We start from the raw sequence: 23,101 nt of genomic DNA on the forward strand, positions 1-23,101 counted from the left end.
CATAAAAATTCTTGAAGAGAGCACAGAAAGCAATCTCTCTGACATCAGCCATAGCAACATTTTTCTAGATATGTCTCCTGAGGCAAGAGAAACAAAAGCAAAAATAAACTTGGGACTACATCAAAAGAAAGTAAAAAGCTTCTGCCCAGCAAAGGAAATAGTCCCCCAAACTAAAAGACATCTTACTGAATGGGAGAAGATATTTGCAAATGACATATCCGATAAAGGATTAGTATCCAAAACATATAAAGAACTGATACAACTCAACACCCAAAAAACAAACAATCCAATTAAAAGTGGGCAGAAGACATGAATAGACATCTCTCTAAAGAAGACATCCAGATGGCCAACAGACACATGAAAAGATGCTCAACATCACTCATCCTCAGGGAAATGCAAATCAACGCTACAATGAACTATCACTTCACGCCTATCAGAATGGCTAAAATCAACAACACAAGAAACAACAAGTGTTGGCAAGGATGTGAAGAAAGGGGAACCCTGTTGCATTGTTGCTGGGAATGCAAATTGGTGCAGTCACTGTGGAAAATAGCATGGAGGTTTCTCAGAACATTGAAAATAAAACTACCCTATGATTCAGGAATCACACTACTGGATAGTACCCCTGCCCCCCCAAAATATGAAAAACACTGGTTCAAAGGGATACATGCATCCCTATGTTTATTGCTGCACTATTTACAATAGTCAAACTATGGAAGCATCTCAAGTGTCCCTGAATAGACGACTGGATACAGAAGGAGTGGTATATGTATACAATGGGATATTACTCAGCTATAAAAAAGAATGAAATAGTGCCATTTGCAACTACGTGGATAGAGCTAGAGAGTATATGTTAAGTGAAATAAGTCAGACAAAGACCAATACCACATGATTTCACTCACACGTGGAATTTAAGATACAAAACAAACAAGCAAAGGGGAAAAAATACAACAGAAGGAGGCACCCCAAGAGACACTGTTACGTATAGAGAACAAACTGATGGTTACCAGAGGGGAGGCAGTTGTGGTGGGGGACGGATTAAAGGTGTGCACTTGCTGTGATGAGCACCAGGTGATTTATGGAAATGTTGAATCATTATATTGTACGCATGAAACTAATGTTACACTGTATGTAAACTAACTGGAATTTAAAAACTTAAAGGAAAAATTAAGGAATATCTGAAGTTCTCTAAAATGATATAGAGGTTATCATACATCAGTCTCAGTGTATTCATTTTCATATTTGGACATCTTTGTATAATATTTAACATTTTTATAGTAAAGTAGGCTTGAAGAAAGCATCTTTAAATACTGTTACTGTATGCCTACAATTTTTACTATCTTATCAAATACAACTTTCAATATCTTTTAGGTCAAGGCCATATTTTAAGATTTTATTTTTGAACCAAGACATAGAAGTACTCTTGAAGGGAAGTCCAATGTTTATATGAGTACTCATCTGTATTCATTACTTCTTATATATTGTCTCCTTTAATCATACTGCTTCTGTGAACTAGATATTCTTATTCTTATTTATAAGAATGAAAAAATTTATAAGAATGAAAAAATGAGGCTTAGTTATCACAAATAATTTGCCATAATATAATATGTGCAAGTAGTGAACTCAGTGTTTGAATAAGGTGTGTTTTATTTTAAACCTCATTATTTTATCATACCAGTGCTGCTTAATATTTCCATTGAAACATCCTCAGAGCACAGAACACTATACCCCCAAGTTCCAGAAAAATGGCCTAAGGAAGTGCAATACAAACAAATGTTTTCCAGAATCACTTGTGTATCTCCTAATTATGCAAACTTTGTATTATATCCATATTTCCCTGTTAATTAAAAAATACAATTATTTCCCTTAACTCCTCTTACAGGCCGAATTATGTCTCTTCAAAATTCATATGTTGAGGTCCTAATCTTCAGTACTTCAGAATGTGACTGTATTTTGGAGATAGAGTCTTTAAAGAGGTAATTAAGGTTAAATGAAGTCATTGAGATGGGCCCTAATCCAATATGACATAATACTTATAAGAAGAAGAGATTAGGATACTGACAGATACACAGAGGGAAGAGCATGTGAAGATATTGGAAAAAGATCTTGGTCCTCTCAAGTCAAGGAGAGAGGCACCTTAGAAGAAACCAATCCTGCTGATACCTTGATCTCAGACTTCTACCTCCAGAATCGTGAGGAAATAGATTTCTGTTGTTTAAGCCTGTGATATTTGTTAGGGCAGCCCTGGAAAACTAATATAGACCATCTGGTAAAAATACTCAAGAAAGATATACATTAAATCTTTGGTTTGTGAGCATAATTCATTCTGGAAACATGCTTGTAATCCAAAGCACTTGTATATCAAAGCAAATTTCTCCATAAGAAATAATGGAAACTCAGATGATTCATTCTACAACCCAAAAATATTCATATAAAAATGATTACAATATTGTAATATAATACAAAATAATAAAGAAAATACAAAATATAAAGAAAAATAAATTAACCTGCACTTACCTGTGAAAACCTTCGTGACTGTTGTGAGGGAGACAAGAGAGAGGAGCGTTATTGTGTAGGACAACTTTCACTATTACTAGTGAAATCATTTCTATCTCCTGCTCAATGGAATCTTGGTCTTTTTCATCTAACTTCAGCAAGGAACCTATCCAATGACACTTGCTTTTGCATCCTTTCGAAGATTTTGCAAAAATGTGTTGGCAGTCACCCACAATCCTGCAGAGAGGGGGGGGGGAGAGGGAGAGGGAAAAACCATTGGCTTGGTTGTGATCATGTGATGCGTTTGGCATCATATACTAGTCATATTTGCAAGACATTGCTCATTTATCAAGTTAAAATTTATTAGAAATGTTTGCTTGTGCAGAATACTTGCAGAATGAGTTACTTGCAATTCAAGGTTTTACTGTATTTTATTTATAATAGCTTTGTGTATCTGCAGTTGTATCACCATATTCTTCCAAGAGGCTTAGAAAGAATTATACCTGTTAACTAACTTCCTTCGAATTAAGACTCAGTGTGGAAACAAAAGGATTCTAATATTTTGAGGTACTGTTCAAAATATGTGTTAGGTTAATTATCTGTACTAACTCTATAATTGGTGGTAATGAATTCCTGGTTCAGAAATTCAGGCTATCATCACTAGGACTCCAAATTTGTCTTAAAGCAGATGCCTTGATGCCTTTTTAAACCTTGAGTATATACCTAGTGCTGCTGTAAGTCCCTTTAGATTAGACCAAAGCCATGAAAGTGAAGTCATAGCAAGGACAATACAATATCCCCTATCAGAAAGGAATGCTATCCTCTTGTATAGGATACCGGAACATTTTTTTCACTTAATTTATAAGCAACTCACAAAAACATCTGTATGCTTATTTTAATTACTGCCAAAAAATCAGAACAAAATATTTCACCCGATAGCTAAATTTAAGTTTTTTCTGGGCTAACTTCAATGATCATATGTGTTGGCTTCATGTCAAAGTAGTCTGACTATGATGGTGACATATAAAAAGAAATCTATTAAATGGAACAATAGCACTGAATTGGAATGATAGTGTTATTAAAGTGAGTGAAATATTAGAGCAACATATATGAGTGATACTCCATTTGGATATTTTTAGTAAGAATTTCACAAAATATAGATGTAAATTGGTCAGTACTTCTCCATAACAGAGTGAAAAACCTAACTTTCCTGCAGACTTGGAAAATTATTCAGAATATAAATATAACAATTCATCTATTGACTTTGTATCCTAGGAAATATGAAGAAGAATTGTCTGACATAAATGCAGACCTTGGGTTTGCTAAAATCAATATTTATCTCTCAGGTCAGTCAATTTATTGATATTCATCTCAATGAGAAGTCAGTATATGTATATCACTGTGGACTAAATTTCAACATAGAAATGTTTAAATCTTGAATTTAGTTTTGCTTCCCTGAGAATCCTTCCCCTCCTGCCCCCTGATTTTGTATAAGGGCCAAAAGAAAAGAGTTAAAGCTTTTTAAATATTTTAGGCTTTTTGTCTCATACCGTTTAGCAAAACCAAAAAGTGTTACCTGTAAATTATTAAAAATGATAACATCCAAAGTAAACTCTCACCAACTTAATTTCTCATACTGAAATTTTCATAGGGTACATAGAACTTATTCAAAGTTATGAATTACAATTAAAGATTTCCCAAAGAAATGATGTCATGATTTTAAATTCAGTAAGTACAAAGAAGTGTGATAAGTAGAGGTAAAAACACCAAAAATACTTCTTTTATGTGGCAATCATCAACTGATAATTGTTGTAATATAGAAAAATACACACCACATATGAGTATAGAATTCAGGCTAATGTTACAAGCTAATGAAAAGAAGCAAATCTGCAGTGCATCTACTTCATACATTTATTGTTTGAGCTAGTCACTTTTACTTTGAAGCTAATAACTACCTTCATTACAGAAACTGGTGCCTGTCTTTAAATATATTTGATTTATTTCTTCAAGTATACTTAAATTGCATTTATTTTTATTTTTATAGTAGGGAACAAAGTATATTGAATATTTTTATATTGCAATCAATATATTTCTTGCTTAATCTACGCATGATAATAATACTGACATAATCGTATCATGATTCATCAATCATGAATGTCAGGGCCCTTAGGTGAGTCCAGTGAATTTGGTGTTCACTTGTATATTTTAAGTCCTATGGCAGGACCTAGAGTCAGGTCCTAAAGTTTCCCTTCTTTTCCTTTTCTAAGCTGTGAAGCTGAACCATGGCTATCCCATCTCCTGGCTTTTGGCAATCTGATAAAGTAAAAGAAAATCAACCCTCTTGACCTAACTATCATATTTACATCTCTCTTTTTATTTTATTGATTTTGATCACTAGTTTAGCCAAACTTGCTTTCTTTTAGTGTTTCTACTTCACCTCAAATTCTGAAATTTGTATAATCTCACCATAGTTTTTCCAGCTCCTCTCTTTGAATGTTTTAGTGTAGATGTTTTTATCAGTCTTATATAGCCCAATTATATTTAACCTTCCCATATTATATCAGCAGGAAGAGCTAAGATCCTTTTCCTGACACTTCAGACATTATAGCAATAGCTACATGACAGAGATTATACAAATCAACTATAATTATTTGTCCTTTCAATATAAAGTCTTGTTTCCTTAACGGTTATAAATTTGGCTAATTTAGCTTTAGATTTTATCTTCTACATAAACTAGTTTGATGAAAATTAGTGAAAACATGTACCACTTATTTAAAGGTCTTTTAAAGTGGCACCCACATGGCTCCGTTGGTTGAGCCACCAACTGTTGATTTTGGCTCAGGTCATGATCTCAGGGTCATGATCTTATGGTCATGAGATTGAGTCCCGCGCTATGTCTGGCTTTGTGCTGATGATCGTGGAGCCTGCTTAATATTCTCTCTCTCTCTCTCTCTCTCTCTCTCTCTCTCCCTCCCTCCCTCCCTCCCTCCCTCCCTCCCTCTCTCTCTCCCTCTCTCTCTCTCTCCCTCTCTCCCTCTCCCTCTCCCTCTCTCCCTCTCCCTCTCCCTCTCTCCCTCTCCCTCCCCCTCTCTCCCTCTCCCTCCCTGTGTCTCTGTCCTCAGCTCAGTTTCTCTGTCCCTCTCTCTAAAAAAAATAAATAATAATAAATAAAAACATAAAAGTCTTTTAAAATATTTTGTTGACTTCTTTAAATGTTGACATTTTAGTTGATTTAATTTGTTTTTTATAGAAACAATCTTAGACTTCAAGCCAAGATTTTTCTTTTCTTTTTTTTTTTTTTTCCATTACAGAAATTCTAAGTGTATAATGTGTGGTAAAGCACTTAAAGTGTTAACTGGTTGAACTGACTGGGAATAAATAAATTTTGGATGATAACTTTTGGAAAATTAAGTAATATTTAAGCTTTCAAAATTTTGGAATTTTTGTATCTCCATTTAACTGTTAGTTTTTCAGAGTCCCTCTCCTACCTCCACATTAGAATGATTATTTGAATCATTCTGTTTTCTTCCTGCTATTTCATTTTAATGAAATTATCACCATTTTTAATCATATATGGATTTTATTTATATATAAATATAGTTATTTAAAAATATAAAATATAGTTTTGTTTATATTTTTATTTGCTCAAAATTTGCCTTATGTACTAGTTTGCAGGCTTAAAGAGCTCAGGAATCACGTATATTTTATCAGTGTAAATCCAGGGCATAGTAGAATATCTGGCATACTGTTAGTTTTAAATAAATGTTGAAGGAGTTAACTAAAATTTATAATGAAGTAGAAGAAAGTAGAAAGAGGAGGAGAGAGAGGAGGAGAGCTGGAGGAAGAATAAATTGGTAACTAATTTTTATGGATTCTTATTGTGCACCAGCTATTCTGTCTCCATAGCAAATCTCTCAGGTCAGTGCCATTGAAGACAAAGAGGCCCGGGAGGTTAAGTGACATGCTTGTGCTTCTGGTCATACCCAAGGTGGTAGAGTTGGATTTTGAATCCACTTGGATTATGACCCCAGTCTAGCTAGCTGTGCTCTATTATGAATAGAAGGACTGTGGCATTTTCCCTACCTGCCCATCTCACTGACACCATCTTTTTCTATGGCAGCTGGTATTTGTGAATGTAGGCCTACATAAAAGTAGTGGTATGATGTGTACTTTGCTGAGTCATGTGGAGCAACTGGATTTTTCAGGGACTAAATAGAATCAGTTTATTCTCTTAATTAAAAGTTATTCCTAAGGAAACCTAATTGCAGTGGAATTAATTGGTTTTCATGGAGTCCACATATCTTCTGGGTTTGTGAGTTCCACCCCTCCCTGCCCAGTTATGTCAGATGACATTCCACCCAAAGTTTTCTGAAGTTTCAAAATCGTTGTGTGAAACACTGATATGATATAAAATTATAAATCTGTGTGTTATCTTAAGCCAGAGGGTTGCTCTATGCTTTAGTAGTAAAGAAACAAGCCACCATACTGCTCGACATCCTTCCTTTCCAATAAACTGATTTGTTCCTGGACTTCCATATTACTTCTCCTTGCTTTACAGAAAAAGTGTTCCTCGTTTCCAGGGTTAGTTCCTTTGTCCTTGATTGAATTCATTCTTGTTATTGATTGGGTTCATTACTATCCTCTGTTCCATAATTGCTATCCACAATTTTATCACCCAATTTATAACTAATTTCTTTTTCTACACTAGATTTTCTTCGGGCAACAAGTATATCAAAGTCTCCCATATTTCAAATGTAAACAAAATAACAAAAACTCATTCCCAGGCCTTCTCTGCCAAATTGACACCTCATATCTCTTCTTTATTAAAGTTTTTGAAAGACTGTCTTAAATTGCTGTCTTCATTTCTTAACCACCCATTAAAATGTTTCTTTATGATGTCTTCCCACATTTTACTGAAACTGCTGTTCCATAGGTCATCATTAATGTACTGTTTGCCATTTTTAGTCATTCTACATGGGCCTCAGCTTTCCCAAGTTTTCTGCTGTATTCAGCCACTGTTGGACACTCTTCATTCTTTAAACTTTTTGCTCCATTGATGTCCTGACATTGTTCCTTACTAATTTTTATCACATTTCTTATATTCTGATCAAAGAAAGATTGTTTTCTTTTTCTTAATTTTAAAGATTTGTAATTTTCAACCTATTATCTTTCTCCTTATTAGTCTATATCACTGTTTCTGCTTCCTTTGCTTAACCTTCAAAAAGGTATGTAATCTTTCCCTATATTTCTGGTCTAGGTCTTTTTATTGTTCAACATATATTAACACCTTTTCTTGGTTTCTGGGCAATAACTATCAACTTTACATGTCTTTCCTGAAATTCTAACTCTTATTTCCAAGAATTTGCGTGATGTCTCAAAGCCAAATTAAACTTTAGTAGGGCTGGTACTTCATCTTCCCAGTCACAGATACAAGGAACCTCACTTATGTTTGACACGTTCATCGCCTTCATCCACACTACTGGCAAATTAATAGGTTCTGTTCTGAATGGTGCTTCATGAGTGTATTATTTTCAATTGTTTCTACTGCAGGTAGTGATGTCATCTCACACCTGGAGTATTCCAGTAACTTTCTAATTGGTATCTGTCTTTAGCCTTCAGTATACTACTCCACCTTTTGTGCTTGATAAAGAACTTAGATAACCACCTGTGGCCTATAAAATATAGCCACATTTCCTACTGTGGCATTCATAGGTTGCCAGAACTGATTTAAATCTGCTTGTATAGACCAGCTCCCAATGCATTCTTCCATTAAGCTAGCTTTTAGCCATTTTCTAAGTATACCATGTACTTTTGTGCCCTCATGCTCTTTGTCCTTATGAACTTGGAATACCTTTTCCCTACTTTCTTTCCTGTTGCTGAAAACTAGTTACTCCTCAAAGGGTTACATTAGTTTATTCCACTTTGCATGATTGGTTGTCTGTCTCTCTTTCTATAGTTTTTGTCTCCCTTTCTATTTTGTAAGTATTTCTAGAGCAGAAATAATTTTATTCCCACTTGTTTCCTTCATTTCATCCCATACCGCATATGTAATACACAAACTCTTTCTTTTGTACACAGAGTATTCATGAAAAATTTCTGGGGGGTTACTATGTAGTTACGAGATTCATAGACTCATGAAAGTCAGTTTGGCACTTCAGTGTCTCACTTTTTCATGCAGGAATTGTTTTACATTGAACAAAGTGTAGTTTGGCAAAAAAAATAGAAGGGTTAGTCATTAAAAAGGATCTATTCATCAGCTGTCTTTTCAAGAGCTGTCTAAAGTGCTTGATATTCACACGTAAACTGGCCTTCACTGCTCAGGGCTCTTAACCTAGATACTTCATCAAGACCATTTCTTTCAGAATGTACATGGGGCGCCTGGGTGGTTCAGTTGGTTAAACTCTGACTTTGGCTCCGGTCACAATCTCACAGTTTGTGGATTTGAGCCCCACATCCAACTCTCTGCTGTCGGCACAGAGTCTGCTTCGGATTCTCTATCTGCCTCTCTAGCTGCCCTTTTCCCGCTGGCACTTGCTCACAAGCTCTCTCTCTGTCAAAAAATAAACACTAAAAAAAAAATAAAAAAAAATAAAAAAAAATTAGAGCCTGCAGCTGATATTTCTTGATGAACTTAACTACCAGATCTCTGAAACTTGGTGAGTGGTTGCCACTGCTGCTAATTCTTTGCTAGCAAGTGGTGAAAGTGAGTATAGGGTATTTGGAAAGGCAACAACGGAAAGATTATTGAACAGAATATTTACCAAATGTCAGAAAGGCTTTTGCAAACAAAGCTAAAAGTGAATAAAATTCAAACCTACCTGTAAATCCAACAGAGCCGTTACTAATAAAACCTCATATGTATCACCTCAGAATATGTTTATCCAAAAAGCCTTTGGAACTTTTAATTTAGTTCTTCACGTATTTTCTTAAGACATGACATAGAAAAATCTGAATATATAGATGAATAAAAAACTGAACAAATCTGTTTTTTAGTCATCAGACAGTAAAGCTTTTTTTTGAAAAGTTTTTATTTAAATTTAGGTTAATACAGTGTCATATTAGTTTCAGGTACAATATAGTGATTCAACACTTCATACAACACACGGTGCTCATCACAAGTGCCTTCCTTAATCCCCCTTACCTGTTTAACTCATCTCCCACCCATCTCCCCTCTGGTAACCCCCAGCTTGTTCACTATACTTATATAATCTTTTCTTGATTTGCCTCTCTTTTTTCCCCCTTTGCTCATTTGTTTTGTTTCTTAAATTCCACAATATGAATGAAATCATGGCATTTGTCTTTCTCTGACTTATTTCGCTTAGCAGTATACTCTCCAGTTCCATCCATTTCGTTGCAAATGGCACTATTTCATTCTTTTAATGGCTGAGTAATATTTCATTTTATATGTACCATTTCTTCTTTATCCATTCATCAGTCAATGGGCACTTGGGCTGTTGCCATATTTTGGCTCTTTGGATAGTGCTGCTGTAAACATCAGGGGACATGTATCTCTTTGGATTAGTATTTTTGTATTCTTTGGGTAAATACCTAGTAGTGAAATTGAAAAATAAAACTTTATACATCTGCACACAGTTTTTTAAACAAAAATAGGAGCTTACACTGAATTTGCATTTTTGGTTAACATATTTTCAACATCTTCCTACACCATTAATCTAATTACAGTGATTTACTCTAGTGAATCCACAAATGGTCAGTATTTAAAATTTTTCTCATGTAAATTGTCTTCTAAAAACGTTGTGAATTTAGTAGAGTGTATTTGGGAGGACAAAAGCATCAGGGGGAGGTGGAGGATTTCAGAGGGCACACTAAATCCTGGTCCTCCCAGGGCGTGTTTCTAGCTCCAATATCCTTGACTCACACTTCTACCAAAAAGGAAAAAATATATAAATATATTCAGCCTGAACATTCTACTGATTTAAAGTTCTTTGATGGCTCAAAGCACAGTTCCAGACATCAGAAATGAAATTTCAATCTGTGCCAGTTAAAAGTTGAATAACTGTATTTCATTATTAATATCAGTAATATTTTATTCATTACACATACCAAAGAGATCAGAGTTCATTCATTCTTTCATTCATTAAACACAGCTATGACAGCCTTGCCGTGTCCCTCGAATGGGAGGAAAAGAGAGAAATGAATGTCATCACTTTTAGTGTGTGAAGTAGGAAGTGGAAGCTATTTGGGTGGTCAAGTGATGCAGTGCAAGTAACTTTTACAGTTTCTGTTTTGGTGGCCAACTGGTCAGAATTGCTTTAGCAATTTATCTAATAAATATTTATCTAATTGTTTATTTACTACCTGCTATTTATCTAATAAGGCTGTTTTGCTTTGTATGCTCCAAACTGCCTTGTGTGTCCTGCCTCCACACCTTTGGTCTTGGTCTTTCTTCAAAGAAAAGGAAAACTACATGCTGGCAGTGAAGACTTGACTGTTAAATTTTCCCTTGTTCTCTTCTTGAGAATTTTTTTTTTTTAATTTTTTTTTTCAACATTTATTTATTTTTGGGACAGAGAGAGACAGAGCATGAACGGGGGAGGGGCAGAGAGAGAGGGAGACACAGAATCGGAAATAGGCTCCAGGCTCTGAGCCATCAGCCCAGAGCCCGACGCGGGGCTCGAACTCACGGGCCGCGAGATCGTGACCTGGCTGAAGTCGGACGCTTAACCGACTGCGCCACCCAGGCGCCCCTCTTCTTGAGAATTTTTCAAATGACATTCCAAGGTTTGCTCTTTACATGGAATAGATATTTTGCCGGGGAAGTAAAACAACTTATATGCTTAAAGAAAATCTAACAACTCTGAGTAATCCCTATTTAAGTAATTTTGATGGGTTTCACAATGGTGGGATTTAAATACATTGATATGAGTAACGTGGGGGCTCCTCAAGCTAGATTTGGCACCCTGTTGTACACATTGCTGGAACTTCATACTATTCATTTTTAGAATTATCCCAATTATAACTTAACTATTTGATTCTTCTATCACCCATAGACTCTAAGTTTCTTGAAGTCAGAAACCATGCTCATCTTACTCAGTTCTATATTCCAAAGTGAAACATAGTTTGTGGCACAAAGTAGGGACTACAAAATATAGGTTGAATGAATAAATAAGTGAATAGATCTTTAAAAGCAGGATAGAATATGTAGTATTTTTTAGGTATATCTGACCAAAGAACCCTTCTTTTGTGGATTATGTACTAATATTTCATCCTATTTATTTTTCTACTTGGATCCCCTGCAGGCAATTCATGGGCATAAAGTCCAAATTAAGATCATCTTGTCTAGAGTATATAGTTGTTCTCTTTTGTTCTGTATGTCAGAAGTGCTCTCACCATTGTTGCAGGAGTCCACATAAAACTGGAGGATGATCCTTAACTTTTCTTACTCTCATTCACATTCCATCAGCTCCCAGCCCTTTTTGCTTCTATCCTCATTTTTCAGCCCTATTATTAAGACCCCAGTCCAAGCCAGGAAAATTTATCTCTGGCAATAGTCTCATAACTGGTTTCCTTGCTACCCTGCAATCACTTATTGCATGATAACAGTGTTTTTATTGTATCAATATCTTATTTAAAGTATTTTTGTGACTTTAACAAAATTGTGTAGATCTCTGCTTACCTCTTAATTTTGCTGTTTTATTCCCTAAGTTACTCTACTCTCTAGTTGTATTGAATGTTTTGGTTCCCCCAAACCAGCATGATTTCAGGGCCATCGTATAAGATCTCACATCTGTGCACTGCATGATGCCAAGACTGTTCTGTGAGTGCAGCCCCGTAGAGTTGTGCAGCATGACTTCTTTACCTGATCACTAACTTTTTTTTTTTTCTTAAATATCATGGAACCCTTTCTGACCCTTCTTGTTTCTTATTCTTGTGTTCTGGCTAGTCTTTCTGATTTCTGGGCTGTCTATCATGACCACTTGATGATTGTTGGGCTGCCTTGCTTTATGTCTCCAGGTCTACTGGCATTTCTTCTGCCACAGCACTTCTCACAGTCATCTTTCTTTCTTTCTTTCTTTCTTTCTTTCTTTCTTTCTTTCTTTCTTTCTTTCTTTCTTTCTTTCCACCCCCTCTCTCTCCCTTCCTCCCTCCCTCCCTCTTTCTTTTCTTTGCTCTTTTCCTTTGCTTTTCTTTCTTTTTTTCTTTCTTTCTCTCCCCCTCCCCTCCTCCTCCCCCTCTCTCTCTCCCCTCTCTCCCTCCTAACTAGACTGAAAGAACTGTGGAAGCAAGACCTTTTGTAGTGCATTACAGTTGGATGTTCACCATCTGGTCTGTGTCTAGCAGGGCCTCCTCAGAGGCCTCCTCAGAGTCTTTGTCTTTGCTATTTACCTTGCCTACAATGCTCTTTCCTAGGTGTCCTCCAAGCTCTCTCCTTTACCTCCTTCAGGTGTTTACTCAAGTATTACCTTCTTAGGTCTCTGACTACGTTATGGTATCCCCTCCACTGTCCTTGCTTATCTTCCTTTTTTTTTTTTATTTTGTCTCTCTTATGGACTACATATTGTGTCCATCCAAAATTCATATGCTGAAATCATAACCCCCAGTGTGATGGTATTAGGAGGTGGAACCTTTGGGAGGTAGATCATGATGGTGGAGCTCTCATGAATGAGATTAGTGCCCTTATAAGAAGAGACACAGGAGAGATCATCTCCCTCTTTCTGCCTTGTGAAGATACATTGAGAATATGGCCAAATGTAAATCAGAGGGCCTTTGCCAAGAACCTAGCCATGCTGGCACCCTAATCTCAGACTTCCAGCCTCCAGAACTATGGGAAATAAATATTTGTTGTTTAAGCCATCAATTCGACAGTATTCTGTTACAGCAGTTGGGACTAAGATAGTTTCTCTCTGGAGCTCATTGATACGGGGAAAGCTAAACTGTCAGGGGTCAGGGTAGCCAATTATGACAGTAAGCCAACATGAAAGGAACAACTAAACCTTTAATCACTAACTGCTATAGTATAAGCAAGAAGCCAAACTGGTGAAAACATGGATTCCCTTCTCTTCCATTTTCCCATGGAAAGACGCACTGGTCAAGGGGCAGGTAGATTAACACAGATGTGGGGTTTGTTTCACAGTTGAGGGATAACTGAACAAAAGGTTCCTGCAGTTTTGTAGACCTGAGAGATGATGGGAGGGAGAAAGAGACTACGAGTGGAAAAGTACTGAATACTGATTCAGAGTGGAGAAAAGTGTCTTTGAGTTTTCATAGTTAGTTCCCATAAGGAGTTGTAGGCAGAGGAGCCTGGAGAAAGCCTCAGTTGAAGACCCCCTAATAAAGAAGTCTTGAAATGAAGGTGCTTGGGCCAAGTATGTGGATATGCATAAGAGCATGGCTGGCCAAGAGGGCCTGAGACTTTGCAACTCCCTTCAGACTGCAGTGCACTGGCTGTACCCTTGGTCTGATGTGGGGAGGACAGCTTTTGACAGCCCTGCCAAATAAAGCGTTTATAATTGCCTATGATCAGGCCTGAAGAATCTCACCTAGGTTTTTTTTTTTTAATTTTTTTTTCAATGTTTTTTATTTATTTTTGGGACAGAGAGAGACAGAGCATGAACGGGGGAGGGGCAGAGAGAGAGGGAGACACAGAGTCGGAAACAGGCTCCAGGCTCCGAGCCATCAGCCCAGAGCCCGACGCGGGGCTCGAACTCACAGACCGCGAGATCGTGACCTGGCTGAAGTCGGACGCTTAACCGACTGCACCACCCAGGCGCCCCTCACCTAGGTTTTTAAGCAGGGGCCAGACTCCTCAGTCTCCCTAGAAGTTACCACTTTTTACATGCTATATCCTACAGTTACATATTTTAATTATTTTGTGTATCTTTCCATGAGAATATGAGCTTCATGAGGGCAGGCAAATTTTCTTGTTTGTTACTGTATTGCTAATGTATACAAAAGTACTTGGCGCATGATAAGTAACTAATAAATATGTGTTCATTGAATGGATTAGTTTTATTTTATATCTACATTTTTGTCTTCATAATTAAACTATAAACTTCTTTGAGGATTGAGACCTTGCCACATATTTTTTTCTTTATGTGTATTCTTCTCATTTAAGCTAGATAGTTAGCTGTTAAAAATGTTCTTCTCTAGATTTGTTTGTGGTTTTTACCCTTCATCTTAAGATAACACTTTTGGGGGACCTAGGGGGTCTATTGGTTGAGTGATGGATTCTGGATTTTGGCTCAGGTCATGATATCATAGTTCGTGGGTTCAAGCCCCACATCAGGCTCTGTGCTGACAGCTGTCTCTTTCTGCCCTTCCCCAGGTTGCGCGCTCGCTCTCTCTCTCTCTCTCTCTCTCTCTCTCTCTCTCTCTCAAAAACAAATAAAAACAGATAGCATTTTAGAATTATAATGGTTGGGTCTAATCCCCTCTTTTTAAAATTTCAAATGTTTTAAAACACGTTCTATATATCTATCTCCCCAACTTTTCTCTCTTCCAAGTTAATTATCTCTATTTCCCTTAATTATTTATCCCATGACAGTGGGATTAAGATGATTAATTTTGTGTGTCAACTGGCTAGGGCATGGCACTCAAATATTTGGTTTGCTGAAGGGTATTTTTAGGTGATATTAACATTTCAGTCAGTAAACTTTGAATAAAGCAGATTACCGTCCATATGTGGGTGGGGGTTTATCCATTCATTTGAAGGCCTTAAGAAAAAGACTGACCTTACCTAGGAAGAGAGAAATCTACCAGCAGACTGTCTTCAGACTTAAACTTTAACATAAACTCTTCCTTGGATCTCTAGCTTACCAACACACTCTGCACATTTTGAGTTTGCACAATTGCATGATTGCATGAGCCAATTTCTTAAAATCTCTCTTTCTCTAGATATATAGATATAGATATAGATATAGATATAGATATAGATATAGATATAGATATAGATATATACATCCCAGTAGTTTTGTTTTTCTGGGGAATTCTGACCAACACAAGAATACTGTCTTTTCACCATTTTGTTTATTGTCTTCTGGAACCACCACAGTTTATCAGTGTCCCACTTAATATATATGGCTCCCAAGCAGACACAGTGCTCCAAATATGTTCTTATTGGTGTAAGGAACATGGATATTATGGACTTCCTTGCTAAATTCCATCTTTGTGTAAATGTAATACAAGTGTGCATGACATTTGTTGGCTCATGTTAAATCTCTCATTGATTAAAAATATTATCTAACTCTAGCATCTGTTTTGTTCTAGGAATTGTGTTGGAAGCTGTGAATATAGACCTGTAAGGTATAGTCCTGTTCCTCAAAGGACATGGATATTTCTTTCCTATTTATAATCTTTGCTATCATGTGTTTTCAAGGTCGACTCCTTCTTACTAAATTTGATGCATTGTTTCAACTCTTATAATGAAAAAAAATACTGATGTTTCAATCATGATTATATAGTTCAATATTTGATTATTTCTCCAAATCAGTACGTATCTTTTCTATGTCTGTATCCATTTTTTTGACTCAAAATTGTGAATAAAGCTCACAACAGGTTCAAAAATGAGCCATGTAATTGTCATGGTTTGAGAATAATTGTTCAACTAACACATATCCACATAATTGACAAACATTCTCTCCACATATATCTTGTCCAAAAAGACATCAACAGAACACTGCATTAAATGCCTCATTGAAATGCAGATTCACTATGTCTATATAATTTAATTAATTTGGTATAATTTATTCTTAGTGAATTTAAAGTGGCTCTTGGTGATTACCACTTCCTTTTCTAGGTGTTCATGAGCCATCTGTCTAATTATATGTCTTGGAATTTTGCTGGTAATTGATGGAATGCTTTAAGATGTGTAATTTTTGTACGTATATTTTGATTTTACATAGAATTCAGTAAAATATATCATTTTTAGCATCTTTATGTATCATCTTCTATATCATTTTTTTTTAGCATTTTTCCCAGTCTCCATAATCATCCATTGGGTTATAATTATATGGGGAATGGGGACTGTCTTGAGGTACCCAAGGGCAGGGATGTGATTGTATTTCATAAATGATCACTTATTAGTCTGCTTGAAGGGAACCCAGTAAGTTCTCTCTGTTATTTCTGTTTTTCTGTTCATGTCACCTTTTTTTTTCATTTCTTCTTTCTTTCTTTCTTTCTTTTTTCTTTTTTCTAGTTCAGAAGTAGATAATGGCTACTATCAACAACTCTCAAATTTATACCCTCTATGTTTCAATAAGTAGCCTATTTTAGATTGGAATCTCTTATTCCATATTTCATGTAGGAGGTGTTTTTATTTCTCTTGGTTAAGGTTTCCATGTCTGGATTAATCAGTGTTGTCAGGAGTTGGAAGTATATTGTATGAACATGACTACATTATTAGTATGTGGATAACAGGAAGTAGGATAGAATTTCTAGAACTAGAGGTGATACACAGATAACCTAGTAGGTATCCAAATTACACATGGTATGTAATTTAGGTATTCAAGAATCAGAACCAAGGGCAGCCTGGACACATACGGCCTAGAATTGGAAAGCCAGTATCTGAGACTACTCCTTGTCTTTCCTGGGATATCAGATCTCTTATAATATGCATGTCTTACGGTCTTGCTGCTTTCAGAATACTTGCACACTTTGGCTACTTATGGCTTTGGCTTATCTCCATTATAAGTATGCAAATGGTTCAGACTTGCCATGGTGTTGATCCTGGCTGGACTTAAAATGACTCTTCATTTCTACTACTTACCTTTATCTGACTAGTTACTATTTCTGAGTCTCTTAGTTTAGATTCCTTTTTTTTTTTCTTAATGTTTATTCATTTCTGAGAGAGAGAGAGAGAGAGAGGGAGGAAGAAGAAGGAGAACAAGACAGGGAAAGACAGAGAGAGAGCGGACAGAGAAGCTAAGTTGGGCTGCATGGCTCAAACTCAAGAACTGTGAGATCATGACTTGAGCCAAAGTTGGGCACTTAACTGACTGAGCCACCCAGGTGCCTCGCTTAGTTTATAGTCTTAAAGAGAGAATCTACTTAGTTACTAGTTGTCAGTGGATTGGCTGGTGTGTGTGTGTGTGTGTGTGTGTGTGTGTGTGTGTGTGTGTATGTATATGTATGTATGTATGTTCTATCTGCCCACTGATGAGAACGGGACAAATGTAGGGGAAACATTGACAGATGTTTTTGCTTATGCAGAATATAATTTATCAATAGACACTTAAATTTGCTTCTTATTATAGGTAAACCCATGTAGTGCTTTTTGTATGCATTTGTTTTATCCTTACTAGTATAAAGACACATTTCCATATAGAATGTGAACGTTTACTGCTTATGCTTATTTGGTTTTTGGTTAATATGAAATAATTATCATCAAGTCCTGGAATTAACCATTTTTATTTTTCCTAAAAATGTTTTGCACATGGCTGACAGAACTTTTTATTATATTTAGTTATCTTGATAATCCTGTACTATATATTTCTGGACTCTACTTAATCTCCTTGATTCTCGGTTTCCTTCTCAGTAAAATAGATACAGAGACACCTTTATGTGAATGATTTAGCATCTCATATTCATATAAAGATGTTTACAATTATAATCCTTTCCCTTTCTCCTTCCTAGAGTGCATGCAGGAAAATGTATGTAGCTATGTTAGTTTCCTTTGTATACTGTCCTCTTTTATTTCTATCTTGTTGTAGATGTTTATAATTTTCTTATCAAAATTTATTTTTCAAATCTCCAATCCTTTTAAAAGACTGAAGTCATGGAATCACTCAGATCTCCTCTCTGAAAATTTTTAAATCTGCTTTCTAAAGTCCAAGGTACCTGTCAGACTGCACTGAGTGTTTCCTTTCTTGGCTATTTCAAGCACTAAGATGACAAGTTGACTTTCTCCCAATGTTCCTGTCACTTGAATTTCATGAACCAGTTCTTTTTTTTTTTTCTTGGTTAAAGTTAAGTCCAGAGAAATAGTCCCTCATTCCTTCATCAGCTAGCTTAGAGATAAAATTTTTAGAAAAATGAGACTTCTAGCAGATGCCTGGTTCATTGACATCTTAGCTAGAGCCTACCTATCTCTAGTTCATTCTCACATCAAAATTATGTCTCTCACACCTTTAACCATTGCTATAGTATATTGCAAATGGTGGTCTCAGAGGATGAAATTTAATAGACCATGAATTCTCTGTAGAAATTTTGTGTGTTTTATTTTGATAAAAATCTAATACTTCATGTAATCACATTCTGGATTATTATTTCAGTTACTTTCTACCGTTGCATACATATTTATGATTTCATAGATGTCAAGTGATCACCTAATGTGACATTATTTAATATTACTGTGCTGGTAAAATAAGTATGGCTGCCATTAATATAGGATATCTTAACGTCAAAATGAGAACAATAATCTGTAAATTGTTGCTGAATTTTTTTAATCTGGTATAAACTCATAATTTCTCATTTTTGCCAATTAAATTTGCAATTAAAGGATATATTCTTTTTTGAAATAGTAACTTTTTAAAAATTCTAATACAGTTAATGTATGGTATTATTAGTTTCAGGTGTACAATATCATGATTCAACAATTCTATACATTATTCAGTGCTAATCTTAATCCCCTTCATCTCTTTCACTCATCCATTTCTTTCATCAATGTTTTATAGTTTTCATAGGTCAGGTCTTTTACCTCTTGGTTAAGTTTACTCCTGGGTATTTTATTATTTTTGATGCAATTTTAAGTGGGATTGTTTTCTTAATTTCTCTTTCTGCTACTTCATTATTAGTGTATAGCAATGTATCGGATTTCTGTATATCCATTTTGTATCCTGCATCCTTACTGAATTCATTGATCAGTTCTAGTAATTTTTGGGGGAGTCTTTAGGATTTTTTTTATATAGTGTCATGTCAATCAACAAATAGTGAAAGTTTTACTTCTTCCTTTCCAATTTGGGTTCCTTTTATTCCTTTTTGTTGTCTGTTTGCTGCATCTAGGACTTCCAGTACTGTGTTGAATAAAAGTGGTGAGAGTGGATATCTTTGTCTTGTTCTTGATCTTAGGGAAAATCTCAGTTTTTCATTATCGAGTTTGATGTTAGCTATGGGTTTTTCATATATGGCCTTTATTATAATGAGGTATGCTCCTTCTAAATTTACTTTGTGAAGGTTTTTATCATGAATGGATATTGTACTTTGTCAAATGTTTTTTCTGTACCTGTAGAATGATCATAAGATCCTTATCCTTTCTTTTGTTGAAGTGATGTATCATATTGATTGATTTGTGAATATTGAACCACGTTTGCATCCCAGGAGTAAATCCCACTTAACTGTGGTGAATAATTTTTTTAGCATATTGTTGGGCTTGGTTTGCTGATATTTTGTTGAGGACTTTTGCATATGTGTTCATATTTTATAGTGTCTTTATCTGGTTTTGATATTAAGTTCATGCTGGCCTCGTAGAATGTATTTGGAAGCAGTCATTCCTCTTTTTTTTTCAAATAGTTTGAGAAGAATAAGTGTTAATTCTTTAAATATATGGGAAGTTTCACCTTGGAAGCTCTCTGGTCCTAGACTTCTTTTGTTGGGAATTTTTTTATTACTGATTAAGTTTTATTGCTAGTACTCAGTCTGTTCAAATTTCTATTTCTTCCTGATTCACTTTTGAGAGGTTATATATTTCTCGGAATGTACCTATTTCATCTAGGTTATCCAATTTATTGGCATATCATTTTTCATAATATTCTCTTATCATCCTTTGTATTTCTGTGGTGCTGGTTGTTATTTCTCCTCTGTCATTTCTGATTTTATTTGAATCCTCTCTCTCTAAAGTTTCATCAATTTTGTTGCTTTTTTCAAAGAATTGGATCCTGAATTCATGGATCTGTCCTATTGTTTTTTAGTTCCAATTTGTTTATTTCTGGTGAATCTTTATTATTTCCTTCCTTCTACCGATTGTGGGTTTTATTTGTTCTTTTTATACCTCCCTTAGGTGTAAGGGTAGGTTGTTTATATGAGATTTTTCTTGCTTCTTGAGGCAGACCTATATTGCTATAAACTTCCCTCTTAGAACAGCTTTTGCCAAAGATTTGGGATCATTGGGTTTTTATTTTCATTTGTCTCCATGGATTTTTTTATTTCCTCTTTGATTCCTTGGTTTATGATTTCATTGTTTGGTAGCATGTTCTTTAACCTCCACGTATTTGTGTTCTTTCCAGACTGTGTGTGGGTGTGTGTGTGCGTGTACATGTGGGTGTGGGTGGTTACTTTCTAGTTTCATAGCATTGTGGTCAGAAAAGATACATGGTATCACTTCAATCTTTTTGAATTTGTGGTGACTTGTTTTGTGGCCTAACATGTGATATATTCTGCAGAATGTTCCATGTGCACTTGAAAATAATGTGTATTCTGCTGTTTTAAGATGGAATGCTCTGAATATGTTATATCCGTTTGGCTCAGTATGTCATTCAAAGCCACTGTGTCCTTCTGATTTTTCTATTTATATAACTGGGGTGTTGAAGTCACCTACTCTTACTGTATTACCGTTGTTATTTATTTTATGTATGCTAATAGCTGCTTTATGTATTTGGGTGTTTCATGTTGGGTGCATAAATATTTATAATTGTTATATCTTCTTGTTGGATTGTTCTATTTATGATTTGCTGGCTTTCTTTAGTGATACACTTGGATTCATCTCTCTTTATTTTTTACATATCCATTATTGGTTTTTGATATGTGATTACCATTAGGTTTACATATAACATCATATGCATATAGCAGTATGTATTAAGTTGATGATCACTTAAATCTGAACCCATTCTTTACTCCTTTCCCCTCATGTTTTGGGTATATACATCCTTTTATTTTGTGAATCCCTGACTGATTTTTATAGATATACTTAATTCTACTGCTTTTGTTCTTCCTGCTTTTCTTACTCCTACTTATGATCTTTCCTTTCCACTCAAGGAGTCCCCTTTAACATTTCTTACAGGGCTGGTTTGGTGATGATGAATTCCTCTAAGTTTTGTTTGTCTGGGAAACTCTTTGTTTCTCCTTCTATTCTGATTGATAGCCTTGTTGGATAGAGTATTCTTGGTTGCTGTTTTTTTTGTTTGTTTGTTTTTGTTTTTGTTTTTTTCTGTCTGCACTTTGAATATATCATGATACTCCTTTCTGGCCTGCAGTGTGTTTGCTAAAAAATCAGTTGATAGCCTTATGGGGTTTCTCTTGTACATAACTGTTTTATTTTCTCTCGTTGTCTTTAAAATTCTTTGTTTCTACTTCCTTCCATTTTAATTACTGTGTGTCTTTATGTGGACCTCTTTAGGTTGATTTTGTTGGGGGTTCTCTGTGCCTCCTGGATTTGGATTTCTCTTTCCTTTCCCGGATTCAGGAAGTTTTCAGCTTTTATTTTTTGGAATAAATTTTCTGCCCCCTTTTTTTCTTTCTTTTTCTTCTGGGATCCCTGTAATACAAATGTTATTATGCTTGATGGTGTCACTTGAGTCCCCTAAGTCTATTTTCATTTATTATTATTTTTCTGTCATCTGCTCAGCTTGATTGCTTTCCATTACCCTGTCCTCCAGGTCACTGATCCATTCTTCTGCTTCCTCTAGTCTACTATTTATTCCCTTTAGTGTATTTTTAATTTCACTTATTGAATTTTTCAACTCTAGTGTGTGTTTTCTTTCTCTTTGTTGAGCTTCTCACTGAGGTGCTCTACTCTTTCCTCAAGTCCAGTGAGTATCTTTATCACCATTAATTTAAATTCTCTATCACTCATATTACTTATCTTTATTTCATTTAGCTCTTGTGCTGTGATTTTCTCCTATTCTTTCATTTGTGACAGATTTCTCTGGCTCCTCATTTTATCTAATTCTCTGTGTCTGTTTCTCTGTGTTAGGAAAGTTGGTTGCGTCTCCTGTTCTTAAAAGTAATGGCTTTATGAGGAAGAGGTCCTGTGGTACCCTGAGTGCTCCCTCTTCACAGAATCTGGCATTTCAGGGGTTTTCTTGGCTCAGCCCCTTTTGCCTTCTGTCCAGTTGTCTGCATTGGCTCTCCTTGCTTGTGGTGGGCAGAGTTTGGTCACCATGGTGTTAGTGGGCCAGTCTGGGCCACCTTGGGTTGGGTTGAGTCAGACTAGGCATTTGCCAGAAATGCAGGGCACTTTCCCTGTGTTGTCCCCCTGAGAAGCTTTCATTGGTGGGAGGGGCCTACAGTTAAACCAGATGTTTGTCCCAGCTCCCTGCTGGGGTCACAATTGAACTGGTGTGTGTGGTTATCTTCCCCTCTCCCTGATGCAAGAGTCACTTTGGGTGGTGCTGGCCCCTTTCAGGGCTGTAGGCACACTGCCAGGCTTGTAGCACTGTTTTGGATGGGTTCCTGCCAAGGTCCTATTGGAGAGGCAGGTCTGCAAAAGAATGTGGGGGCAAGGCTTGCAATGCCAGCAAGATCTGTGCTTGTCTCCTCTTGGATGGGACCTAAAGTCATCTGGAAAACTCTTGCAGAGGCTATCTAAGTTGGAGGAGGGGGATTCAGAGATGTGCATGGGGTGGGGGTGGAGCACACTGTTAGCAAGCTAGGTGGAGAGTATTGTGCTGAACTGTTTCTTGTAAGTATCTTTGTAACTAGTCTGGGGGCTAGG

This window comes from Prionailurus bengalensis, chromosome B3 (genome assembly GCF_016509475.1).
Source record: "Prionailurus bengalensis isolate Pbe53 chromosome B3, Fcat_Pben_1.1_paternal_pri, whole genome shotgun sequence".
Lineage (NCBI taxonomy): Eukaryota > Metazoa > Chordata > Mammalia > Carnivora > Felidae > Prionailurus > Prionailurus bengalensis.